At 39.8% G+C, this 13,604-nt stretch overlaps 1 protein-coding gene and 1 pseudogene across 15 annotated transcripts in view; one reads left to right on the top strand and one right to left on the bottom strand.

Moving 5' to 3' along the window:
* The window catches only part of MAGI1 (membrane associated guanylate kinase, WW and PDZ domain containing 1), a 544,874-nt gene that overhangs the window by 392,423 nt on the left and 138,847 nt on the right, over positions 1 to 13,604 (bottom strand). The gene's annotated exons all lie outside the window — the stretch shown is intronic.
* Positions 3,525 to 3,643, top strand: LOC120593840 (uncharacterized; annotated as a pseudogene).

The following is a 13,604-nucleotide window of genomic DNA, read 5'->3' as shown; positions in this document are numbered from 1 at the left end:
AAAAGAGAGAACAAGAGGATAAGAAATATCCAAAGGTAATGGCCAGCCTCAACAAAGAGAAAAAAGTCAAAAGAAATCCACTTTCCTTAATCACGTGTCTCTGGGTTACTAAAAGTGTGGTGAATATGAGAACTGCATGTTATCCTGAATGAAATTTCAAGTTGAAGAAAACCAAATAGGAAACATATGGGAGAGTTAAAGAGGTCGGCCAAGCGAAGTGAAGTGATCTAGAATGTTTTATACCCTGCGTTGGTTTTGGACACTCTTAATTAAGATGCTCAGATTGACGTCCTATGGACTGAGAATCCACTTCAGCACTTGTGTACATTTACTACTCGCCCCATGGCCCCATCATTGCTTACCTCACCATAACACAACACTTACAGAGAGCTGGCAGACAATCTTTAATTAAAATGAATCGAAAATAACTTGAGGCACAGTTTACACAAAGAAAATGACTGCTTTTTGGGTAGCGTTAACAAACTTATGTTGTATCTACTTTTCTTTTTTGTGTGTTTTCCTTCTAAGCTGAGAGTATTTACTGAAGGCAAGAAATTGATCTTAAATTTATTAAGAGAGGGAAAATTCTGTGGGGGGCAAGGGGAACGGGGCGTGGAAGAATGGCAGCAGCGTAGCTTAGTGGTTAAAAGCTTGGATGTTGAACCCAGATAGTCCTGAGTTAGAGCCCTGCCACCTGCAAACTGAAAGCTCTTGGTTGAGTTACTTAACTTTTCTTAGCTTCAGGTTCCCCAGCTTCAAACAGAGAAGACTTCCTGCTGTGGTAGACATCAGAGCAGCTCACCAAAGATTTCTGTGCCCCTGCTTTTGGGGACATGCAAGGGTAACACTTCCCAGCCTCCGCTTTGATAGGTGGGTGGGGCTGTGTGATTAGTTCTGGCCAATAAGTTGTATGCAGAAGTGAGGTGTGTCACGTCCAGTCCAAACACAGAACTGCAGATTCAAGACTAACCAAAGCTTCCTTTTTCCTTTTGCATGGCAATCATTAATGTTGGGAGGTGGCCTCCCTATCAACATTAGTGACTATGATGAGCAGGCCTCCCTCCCTACTCAGTAACATATTTGATGCACATATATCCTGAGCTAAAAAACAAACCCCTTTTTTTTATAACACTGGAATTTGGGGAGTGTTTGATCTGTCACTGCAGACAATACAGACTGACAAACTACTTCATAAGCTGGCTATAAGGAATAAATGAAATAATGCTGCTAAGATGTTTGTAAGTATTCAATAAATGTATTTTCTCTTTTTTTTCTTTCTTTTCCATTTTTTTTTTTTCGGTAAGCATTTCTCCTAGACTGGTATAACATGGCTAGTACCCCAGGCATACACTGAAGGTATATTTTTTTTCTTCAATCTTAATAGAGATGAATTTAACCAAACTAAAACATAAATCGATAAACGTTTTCTCCTTTCCAGGTTCCATGGATGATTTGATGTTGATATTTGGGAACTATAAAATTTAACCCAAGGAAACCAGCTCTACCTCTCAGGATTCAACTTCAAACTAGAGAATTTCTCTGCAATGCAGATGAATAAATTAGTTTATCAATTTGGTACAAAGCATGACTATACACCTAAAATTAATTATCAGTTATGCTCTATTATGGTTGAGGACCATACCAAGTTTTTCCACTAAAAAGGTGATATTAGAAGTGAAGCAAAATATCATCAGCCAAACTCATTAGGCTACTTTGTTTCTTTGTAAAAATAATGCTAATTTAAATTAACTACTCGGGGAATGTTCTAAGATTTTGAACCAATGTTTCATCGTGCTCTCAATTACAATAAATGTAGTCCCTTCCTATTTCCAATATGCAATGCAGATGACCAACTAGCCCCATGTTGCCTGAGACTTACCAGTTTTAGCACTAAAAGTCCTGCAAACCTGGGAAACCACTCAGTCTCAGGCAAACCAGACAGTCTAAGACTATTTCAGTTTTAAGAAAGTCTGCATCCCAGGAGTGCTGTCAACTCAGGACAAACCAAGATGGTTGGTCAACTCTTTTGCAAAGATAGCATTCAAGCATAAAATAAGCAAGACACACCTTTCTTGAGTGTAAGATACAATTGGAGATGTGTGTGTGTGGGGTGGGGGGAATAACATTACATCATCTCAAAGAATTTTACATTAAAACTAATATATGTAATAGAATATTATATAAACTCTGGGTGAACTTTAGAAAAAAAACTCAAGTAGTCAAAGTAATGTTAAGCTTCTTAACCTCTGTTTTTACAGGGGCACACAGTGGAGAAGATTGATAGGCGAGACTATAGAAAAAAGGCCACAGACACAGAAAAACCTAGGGTACAATGTTCACCTCTCCCTAACTTGCTACATGACCTCAGACCAGTCATTTAATCTCTCTAGGCCTCAATTATGTTTCCTCTATTTTAAAACATTCCTCATTAGAAGGCATGGACTTTGCTTTGGTCACTACTGTCTGCCAGAGACCTCTGCAGTGTTTTACTAAATGAGCGGCTAAATCTTTAAGCCAGGGATAAAATTAATACCCATGTGAGGATAGATGACACTATCAAAGATCATATATGTGGAAGTGCTTTGCAGATAATAAAGGCTGTAGGAAAGTGATTTCTATTATTTCTGCAATGCTTTTTATCATCTTATTTTCTCCCATTCAGCGACTTATGGATATTGTGCTGTTGCATTATTTGGATTTTGATGAGTAATAGTGATAGAGTGTGAACTTACAAACTAAAGTCAAAGAAAATCTGTTAGACTAAATTATACATACAGTAAATCTCTCCTTATCCTAGAGTTCGCTTTCCACAGTTTCTGTTACCCACAGTCACGGTCCAAAAACATTAAAAGAAAATTTTCAGAAATAAGCAATTCATGTTTTAAATTGCATGCTGTTCTGAGTAGTGTGATGAAATCTCAAGACATCGTGCTCCATTCCGCCCAAGATTTTAATCACCCCTTTGACCAGCATCTCTACGTTCTTACGAACTCCTTCCATTAGTCTCTTCGTAGCTGGCTAGGTTATCAAATCAACTGTCACATATCACAGCTCTTGTGTTCAAGTAACTCTTACTCTACTTCACAATGGCCCAAAGTACAAGATCAGTGATGACTGGGACGTGCCGAAGAGAAGCCATAAGTACTTCCCCTGAAGTAAAAAGGTGAGTGCAATACAGGGAGATATTTTGAGAGAGACCACATTCATATAAATTATTACACTATGTTGTCATAATTGTACTATTTTATTATTGTTCTTAATCCTTTACTGTGTCTAATTTATAAGTTAAATTTTATCATAGGTATGTATGTACGGGAAAAAAAACATAGTATATTAGGATTCTGAAGTTTCAGGCTTCCACTGGGGGATTTGGAATGTAGCCCCTATCGATAAATGGGGACTACTATATTAACTTAAGTGGCCACATGTATTTGGAAACATTTTCTAAAATATATTATATTGGCAGAAATCAAATATTTATACTCAGCAATATCAAATAACATTTAATCAAAAAAGTCTGAAGAGTCCACAGCCATGCCACTCTGAACAAGCCTGATCTCATCTGGTCTCAGAAGCTGAGCAGGGTCAGGCCTGGTTAGTACTTGGATGGGAGACCACCTAGGAATACCAGGTGCTATTGGCATAAAAAATAAATTAAAAAATAACGAAATAAGGGATTGTAACCTGACAAGGTCCTTGCAATCTGTGCGGTCAACCAAGAGTTGCCCCACCTAAAAAAATAAATTAAATAAATTAAATAAATAAATAAAGTCTGAAGACATATGCAACATAAGGAGGAAGAGACCAAACAATATGACCTATGAGAGGAGGAGGAACAGGGGAATAATTTGAGAAAAATGTGGATGAAGACTGAGGGGGACCAAAGTTTTACCAACCCAAATATGCCTTTTGGAATATTAATGTTTTTAAGCTATTTATTTTTCAGAAAGAAAGACTCAGGAAAAATCTTTGACCTCCCCACTAACTGCTGAAAAGAATTTAGTTAGATAGAAGACTTGCTCTAGGAAAGAAGCTATCACCATAGGTAATTATAGTTTAATATGAACTAGTGTTGTGACAGACAGGGAGGAACCGAGCAAGGCCCATTAGATCAATGTTTTCTCTGTACCCCATTGTTAAAGATGGCCCAACAAACATTTATTCACCAATCATTTGCTTTTCTATCTCCATGTGAATTGCCTTCCTGACCTTTGAAGTCCCAAACCACTTTTCCTTAGCTCCAGGATGGCATATAAACTTCAACTATCCAATGTATTGCCAGATCTCATATTCTTATGGCATCCATGCATAAGTAATTGGCAAAGCACTACAAAATATTTGTGGTACATCCATAATAAATTTTGGACATTTTCTCCCATTTATCTGTCTCATATCAATTTGATTATTAACCCAGCCAGCAGAACATAGAAAGATAGTAGAAAATTTACTTTTTGACCCTCACAAGGCCAAAAGCTGAGATGATATGGGGAAGTTTTTTTAAGTAGAGATGCAAGAGAATAAAGTAAGTCAGGGCGGGAGGGCTCAAGAGCCCTTGGGCCCAAGGCAAGCCTGGCTATTCCTCTACCTGGTGGGATTAGGACCAGACTAAACACCAAGTGTTCATGGATCAATACTACCTACATCTGCCCTCCTTTTTGTCCATAGCCTAAGGAAGAAATCCTGGCTAGGATTATTCTTCTGGTGGCTTCCATGAGGTGATAGAGCATCTAGTAAAATAGGAGCAGCATGATATCCAGGATAGGCAGCCCAGCTTTAGCCAGTATCAGATTTGGATCTCCCCAGAAAGGGAAGAGGAGGATAGTGAGCAAATTTTACTTTATTCTCCAACATTGTGTTTAGGATAGTGGATCAAATGTGAAACTCTAACTAACAGGTAAAAATAAACACTAGACGTGTGTACATGCACACATCCATTACTATAAAAATAAGTTAGAAGTCATGTTTGACACCCATGTTTTAAGTAATTGGCAAAGCACTAGAAAATATTTGTGGTTGCTACTCTGAGACAAACCACCAGCACCCTTTTTTGATTCATAACTCAAGATTCAAAAGAGAATCTTTTGAGATTTATTACAATCTCTAGATAGCTCAACCTAACATAGATGCCAAAAATGGCTCAATGGAAACTGTAAACATTACCTCGCTCGTGTGATATAGTTTCACAAGTGCAAGCTTAATGCATTGATAAGTGAGTTCCTGGCAAGGTCAAGATCTTAGCTCATATTCTATGTATACCATGAGCTGATAAAATTTTTAACACATGTTCCATCCCTCAAATACCTCAATATCAAAAGTCTAAATCACACGCCATATTTTTCTCAGCTGCTGGGAAGTTCTGATATATCAAACCCTTATTCATGTCTCCGCTCTGCCTACGTTTGTTCTGCCCCATCAACTGATTATAAAAGAAACATAGGATGAATTTCTTGATCAATAAATAAACCTCGATAGACAACAAAACAAAAGCAGTTTCTATCTACACAAGACCATATTTTATTAAATTGTATTAAAATGCAATGATTGATGCATTTTGTACCCAACAAACACTAAGAAGGAAACCTTCCCGGGAAAAAAATGGTCTTCTTTTTTCAGAGAATCCTCTGAAATGCCCCTGACAAAAATAGTTAGATTGTGTGAAAATATATTTTTTAAGCAGTCAAAAACAAAGAAACATAAACAAATACAACACATTTTCTCTTTTCATTCAAACATTTTGCCAACCTAGTAAACTTAGTGCTTTGTACGTACAAAACACCTCATTTTTTAATGAATAAATGAGTGCATCTATCTCTCCACTCTCAAAAAGTTCAGGAATTCCTAAGCCAGCAGTTCCACAATCACAATTTCCATATAATTTAAAGAGCCCACCAGATAAATACAACTGGTTTGAAAGGCCAGATTTAGAAGAACTGCCCTTTTGCAAAATGTGTAACTTTCAAATATATTCATAGAAAAACTCAAAGCTAGTCTTACCAACAATACTCCAGGGAGTCCTGCTTGAGGGAATTTGCATAAAACATCCTACCTGTGGATGCTTGGTGGAGTGGGTTTTACAAATGAGGCATCCACTTAAAAACAAAGCTAGGCTGTGCCAACTAAATGGGTTGCTGTGTTACTGGGTTTTTCTGGTCTCACCATGATCCACAGGTCTCACATACCTCCTGGGACCACACTACTGAGAAAAGGGAAAATAATCCATACAAAGCCCACAACCAAGGGAGAAATGTGGCACCTCAGAAGAAGGAACAGCATCCTCTGATCAGGGGCTGGAAACTCAAAATATCTACAGGGATCAGAAAGGTAACATAAATGCGTACATCTGCTGGGATGCGTACATCTGCTGGGATGCATACATCTGCTGGGAATTACCCAAGAGAGGACAGTGCTGTCTGCAGCTAGAGATGAAAAGGAGTCCCTATGACTTTGATTAAATTTAGTTTTAAATCCTAGCTCTAGAAATCATACCCCTCCCTCAGTCTTTATACCCTTAGGAGACCAAATCTTTTCCCCAGATAATGAGCAACCCAACCCCTAAGGCAGGAGAAGACAGTCCCTGGACCTCACTAATGGTCACACTTTCAGACCTCTGGCAGGCTAAAGATAACATCTTGACTAAGTTACGTTTCAGCTCCTGAACTCTAAGGTAGAATGAACCCATGGCTAGTTTCTCATGAGATCAGACAGAGGGATGCTGGAAAAGACCTCGGAACTGTCCTCAACACCTGAAGAAATAATTTATTACTCTTACCTCACCTCTGACCAATCAGCTCCTAGCACAAATTCAAACCTCCTAACCTACAGTGTCTTTTGATTTTGTCCTATTTAATCTGAAACCTACACACCATCAGGGAGTTGGGTTTTGAGCATTAGCTTCCTGCCTACATACTGGCCAATTCAGTATTAAACTATTTTTTCTTTCTATATTGCAAATGTCTGCTCATGCATTTTTTTGGTCGAGTGGACGCAGACAGGCAGACTCAAGGAAAAAAATCAGAGTCCTAGTAACGGAGGGTATGCCAGATCTGAAAGATAAAAATTAACAGCTGATCAAGCAAAACCTGCCCAAATCCGTGGGGGTGTGAGTTCACAGCCTCTAAAATGAAAACATAACAGGGAGGTTGTGATAGGCTGCAAGGTGCCCACCCAATACTCATTCTTTGATTAATACTTGTGGATGGAAGACTAATTTCATGGGAGGCAACATGTTCAGTTAAAAGACTACACATCCTACTCTCCCTTGCAGTGAGGGATAACCAATGAGGTGTCGGTACAGCTGCTGGATGGAACTTCCAGAAAAGTTCCTTAAAAGAGAACAGACAACTGTCATTTAAGCTTAACCCCTTTCTTGTTTCTTCCTGCCTTAAACTTGATCCAGGAGCTTCATGTGAGGTAAGGACAACAGCATGACCTAGAGATGGCAGAACACAGAGAAAAACTGGTGACACAATCATGCACCTTACATTCTGGGCCACATTCCCTGGACTTAGCATTTCCTGAAAGAAAAGTCAATCTTGTTTAGGTTACTATTTTAGAATTGTTGCATTATCATTCCAATATAATTCCTAACTGACACAGAAGCATAGGTGCTTCTAAGATCAATCACAATATTGATATACATGTGAAGCACTGAGGGCACAGACCTCCAACCTAGAGGCTTTGGAATCTTAGATAAGGATGTGACCACTGGGTCTGCCACGTTCTAGGGAGCTAGCGCACCTTGGGCAAGCTTCTTAACCTGGCTGGCCTCTGCTTTCTCACTGGGGCTTCTGGTAGTACCTACCTTCCAGGAGAAACACAAAGATTGCACTGAATTGTTTACCATCCTAGCCAGCATATAAAATGCACTTAATAAAATATGCTAATAGGAGTAGGAATCCACGTGAGTCCACAAGATGGAAAATGGCCTATGAAATGTCTGCTTTGAGATCTGCAGGCAAGACATTAATAGCACTGAAGAAATGCGAGGAATGCAATAAATAAATGAAGTCAGGAGACAGAGACACATGTAAACTTATATGAACCAAACCTGGATAGCCATTAACCCCACTGGGTACATGAGTTTGGGTAAGGAAAAGAAGAACAATGTTAAATCATGCATATGTAGAGTAAAACTGCTTCATTCATTCACTCCTATATATCCACTCACTCATTCTTTCACTCACTCATATAACAGTCACTGGAAGCTTCTCATGAGCCAAGCACCCATGGCTCAGCACTGAAGCCTTGATGGTGAGCGTACACACACACACACACACACACACACACACACACGCCCTTTGCTTCTCCAGAGCTTACTGTCTGTCTGTAGTGCAGTACAAGAGAACTTCCTGGGATTACAGAAATTTCTTAGATCTTCATTGTCTTTTATGGTAGCCGCATGTGGCTAAAGGCACTTGAAATATGGCTATTGTGACTGAGAGATTGAGAGGTTTTATAATTGTATTTCACTGTCATTAATGGACATTTCAATTTAAATAGTCACATGTGGTTACTGGCTACCACACTGGACAGTGCAGGTCTAGGCAGAGTATGTAGGAAGTAGCCCTCAGGCTGAGGAGAAGAAAAGGAAAAGCAAGGAGAATGGACGGCCCCAAAGGAATGGAATGCAGGTCTTACCTCAACAACCCCTATATACTCATAACTTTCTGTACCTATTAAATACCTCATGTGTTCAGCTTTTCCATTCCTATCTCTCCCAACCTCGTAATGTGCCCTCTCAGGTAGAAGTTAAAAATAAACAGCAGATGGTAACAAACATGACTTGTCCTATTCAGTAAAGTGTCTACCAGAGCACTGAGTCAATGGACTCAGGTGCCCAATCCAATTTCTTCCAAACTGCATGCTGCCTGATGCTGTTGCCTTCCCATATATCCTGGCAAGAATGACAAGGTCACTTTCACATGAGGTGACATATATGCCGCAATACTATAGAAAACAAGGAGTCCAAGAAAACACAAACAAGACTTTGCTCCTCTCCATTCTGGTATATTTTGGATGAATAAGTGAAGCTGTCGATGTGCTAAACCTTCATGTCAATAGCACTTTTTCAAGAGATCAACTTGTCCTGACTATATTGATGCCTGGGGCAAAGAACAGGGAGCTGATGGGCTCAACCCCCTCAGCAAAGCTGGAATAGTTCTCTGCACTGCAGTCAGCAGCCTAAAAGAACAGCACCTTCTCTTTCCAGGAGAGTTTCAGGGGATGCTCAAGTTTATAGGATGTCTAATGGAAGGGGAACTTGAATCGCTCACAGGGCCAGACTTTCTTTTCTTGAAACCGAGTATTAGAAATTGTCAACTAGTCTACCAAAAACATAGAAATCACATGAAAACCAATATAACCTGACTGCCCTATTCACTTGACAAGAATTGGTAAGCCCAAACAGAGGTAATGGGGCTTAGCAGGGCTCATGGCCACTGAGCATGCGCATACACACACACATACACACACGCATACACACACACACACACACGAGGTACACCTGGCAGAAAGGCAGCTCTTATTTCTCAATGGGAGTTGGCCTTTGTTCATAGGGTCACTTGCTAAAGTCATGGTCAGCATCATTCAGAAGAGAAAATAGAGCTAGTATTTATGAGGACTGACAAGCAGTTTCCTGGAGAAAGGAAACCCGAGAATACTGCACACAATCTAATACTGTTTTAGATTTTATGAACCATCAAAATACAAAATGATGCCAAGTAATCTCTGATTTCAGATATGTCTTATTTTTCATCCTTAACAACTTAGAAATTGATGAAATTGTGTAATTATCACCCTAAGATTGTTTGTAAATCAGAACATTTTCATCGCTATTCTCTAATTTACACCTGTTAATCTTTGCATGACTCCAGCTAGAGCGAATATCACTGCCACCAATTCCTACAGGGGAAAACACAGAAGAGGGTCCTGCCTGGTCACCCGGTCCAGAGCAGAGTGGCCTTGACTTCTCAGCAGGGTCATCTGACGTATCATACTGCATTAAGTTGGTCGGCAAGGCTGTGGTTTTAGCTCTTTTGTCCAGTATTTCCCTCAAGAAAGAAGCTGGGGGGGGGGAGGAGCATAGGCCACCCCAAAATATGCTTCTTTGACAGGATTATCTTGAATTGGTTATTTTTAAGAAAGTGGACACACAAGAAGCTCCAAAAACCAAAGAGATGTTATCTTTTTGTGAGAGACATTTATATTTTATAAAGAAAAACTCTGTAAGATTATCTTCCTCTCTACACCAGGAAGAGGGGAGTGACTAAAACTCAAAACAGTCTCAATAAGTGGAGAAGGCTGGACTTAAATTTGCATAACCTTGTATAGTGTGTTTTTCCTGGTCACCTCCCATAACTGGCCTTCCCCACCACCCCCATTATCTTTTGTCTTTAGCTAGAGATGGTATTTAAGGTGATTGCTTGGGCCACCTCAGGGAGTTACTCAGTTTTCCTGGGCATCATCCATGTATATGGAAGTATTAAACTTGTTTGTCTTTCTCCTGTTAATCTTTTATTGGGGTGGGAGGGTCCTCAGCCAAGAACCTGTAAGGGTAGAGAGAAAATTATTCTTCTTCCCCTACAAACCTAAAAAGCCATAAACTTGATGCTGCCTGTCATGAAACCTGAAAACTGCTATGCACTAGGAATCTAGGTAGGTGGTGCTATAGTCTGCCACCGACATACATGGGACAGATATCGGAGTCCTGCTTTACTTATATTGAATTCTTTTCAGAAGGAAACACTGAAAACAACCTGTAGCCATTTCAAAGGAGATAAAAAGGGAAGGAGGGAGGGAACAAATTAGCCTAACTACACACATTTTGGTGATTAAATAAAGATTGATGAAAACCTAGTGTTTTCAACAGTGTTAATTCTAAAATGGTAATAACAAGTACAATGTTTTAATAAATGGGATCATTACCACTAAACAAAAACTCATGACCAACAGAAGCTTCCAGATGATGTCAGAAAGAACTCATAGCTCCATGCTGACATAAGACGTGATGATGTAATTTATGGAGCTAAGTAAGCAGTGTGATGAGGAAAAATGCCCTGCCTCACGTCCATAACACGAGCCAGTTGTTATGGAGACAATACATCAATGGGCCTCTGGTGCAGTCAACCAATTTTTAATCTTGTAGGTTTGTGACTCTGCTTGGCTGAGTAATGCTATTAATACATTTGAAAAACTGAACCCAGATTTTCAAAGTTCTAATAAGAGGTAACTAAATCATTGCCTTTTTTGAGCAAGAATCAAAAATTCATTTACCTTTAACTCAACTGTACTCTCATCTCTTCATAGGCTATAATTATGATTATCTCTCTTTTGAGAAGAGGAAAGGGGGAGAATGATAACATTGTGGCCCTAAACCTTTTTAAAACCACCACGGGCCTGCTCTTTTCGTCTCTGCAAGAAACTCATCTGTGATGACATGGAAAGAAACTATTTTCAAGAATTATTTTATGCAAATATATAACCTCTAACTGCATCTAAAGTGAAATAGTAATAAATCAAATCCTATTTTCTCATTGACTTGTATTATTATTTCACGGTTAATTCATCTTTACTTCTAAATAAGCTAACATCGAGTTTCCCTGCATCTACCAAAAATGCAATTGGAGGCGTCAAACTTACAGAGCAAGAAATTCCTATCATGGGCAGGAAAGGGTGAAACGAAGGGAACAATCATATGTTGAATGCCTGCTATGTGCCAGCTGTTGTGCTATGTGCTTTAAATATGTGATTTTATTTAGTCCTTATACCAGAATTATAGACAAGATGAACTGACAGCCATCTTTACAAATGGAGACAAACAGTGGAGTGGGGAGGAGCTGGAAGTCACAGAAGTGGGCAGTGGGAGTGCAGGTATACCTGGCTCTGCAGCCCCCGTGCTTTCCCCTCCCTCCACTCTAACTCAACAGAGGGAGAAGTCCTATGGGGAGGTCACAGGGATCTCTGGGTACATTTCTAACAGTAGCTGTGGGGATTTACCATGGTGATGGCATCCTCAGCCAGGTGCCCCGGGGAAGGGCCCTCTAGAATTGTTAGGAGCTTGTCCTCCCTAAGGCAGCTAGTGCCACTAAAGGGAACACTCAGGGGAGAAAAGCAGGATGTATGTGTGGTAGACCAACCGTGAGCAATTTTCTCTCTTCTTCCATTAATGTCAGCTACTTTGAGAAGGGAACTGTCCTTCATAGATTTAAACTGAGTTTAACATGACAAATACACTGTTCAAGGAATTTCAGAGTAACAAACAATAATCATTACTTTCCCTTCACTTTCTCATTACTTCCAAAATAGCATACAGAATTCAAATCAGAGGGGCACAGATTGTCCTTTAATGAAGGTCCTTATCTCAGCAGCATTTCCAAGGAGGTGAGTCAGCCACAGCACTGTGACTATGGGACCAGCGTCACCCTCAGATTTAAGAGCGACAGAAAGAAAGCTCTCCTTACTCTAGTTTTTTGGCTGTGGGGGAGGCAGGGAACCTGCCTATATACTCTTTATGTTGCTCCTGGTTTTCAAAGATTTCTCCAATGTGCTATATTCCTTATCAGAGGTCACAAAGTGGAAACTTGGGGGCTAAACACAGCCCTTGTTTGCCAACACAATGGGTTTTTGTTTTTGTTTTTGTTTTTTAAGTTGAGTTAGCAGTGTCTCAGACTAGGTGTGGACTCACTTGTCCCGCCACCACCCCACCAATTCTGACCAATTCTGACTAAGCCAGGCCAGTGTTACTCTTATGGTACCTCCGTGGACCCTAAACACTGTATCTGCAAACCTAGTTTTGTATATTCAGAGAAAAAAAAATGACAAAACAACTCACCTCCACGAAAATCCCCACTAGAAGGAGAGTCACCTACCAATCAGAAACATCCTTTTTGGACATTAGGTGGAGAATAAATTACTGGCTATGATGTGAAGTCAAAGAGGTTCTGAAGTTTATCTGTTACCGCAGCTAATACTACCTAACATAATCAATCTGATGGAAACACTCTCTCACTACAGACAGAACAAAACCCAGCTTTCCTTGCATGGCATTCAAGGTCTCTCCTTATCTATAAAGCCCCAACTACTCTCCAAGCTAATTTCCCACCAAGAAGCCAGCAAGAGACAAATACTTTCCACGAGTACCAGCCATCACCATTCCCCTCAATTCTTGAAATCTTTACTCTTAGAATCTCTTCTATCAGAAAGCCGCAAATCCCTTCATATTTGACAAAATTTAATGAGCCTTCAAGAATCAGTTTAAAAAAAAAAAAAGAATCAGTTCAATTACCACCTCCTCTGAGAAACCCGTGTGGAGCTGGCTGCTATTTCCTCTGGCTCCCGGAGTAAACAGAACAGACTAGGTTCACTCCTTTACTACAGGAGTACCATTTATGACATTATATACTGAATTACTTCTGTGTTTTCACACCTACTAGGTGCTTCTGGAGGAAAGGCTAAGAGCTCTTCAACTTCACATTATCAATCTTTAACACACTAGGTGGCATGACTAGGGAATTCATAAATGTTACATGAGTAAATCAATAGATGCATAAAAGAATAGGGCACATGCCAGCTACATTAGGTAGTACACGCAGGTGCGGCTATTTGGC

The sequence above is a fragment of the Pteropus medius genome, unplaced genomic scaffold, assembly GCF_902729225.1.
Source record: "Pteropus medius unplaced genomic scaffold, Ma_sr-lr_union100, whole genome shotgun sequence".
Taxonomy (NCBI): domain Eukaryota; kingdom Metazoa; phylum Chordata; class Mammalia; order Chiroptera; family Pteropodidae; genus Pteropus; species Pteropus medius.
The sequence above is the reverse complement of the archived record's forward strand: the minus strand, read 5'-3'. Positions and strand labels throughout refer to the sequence as shown.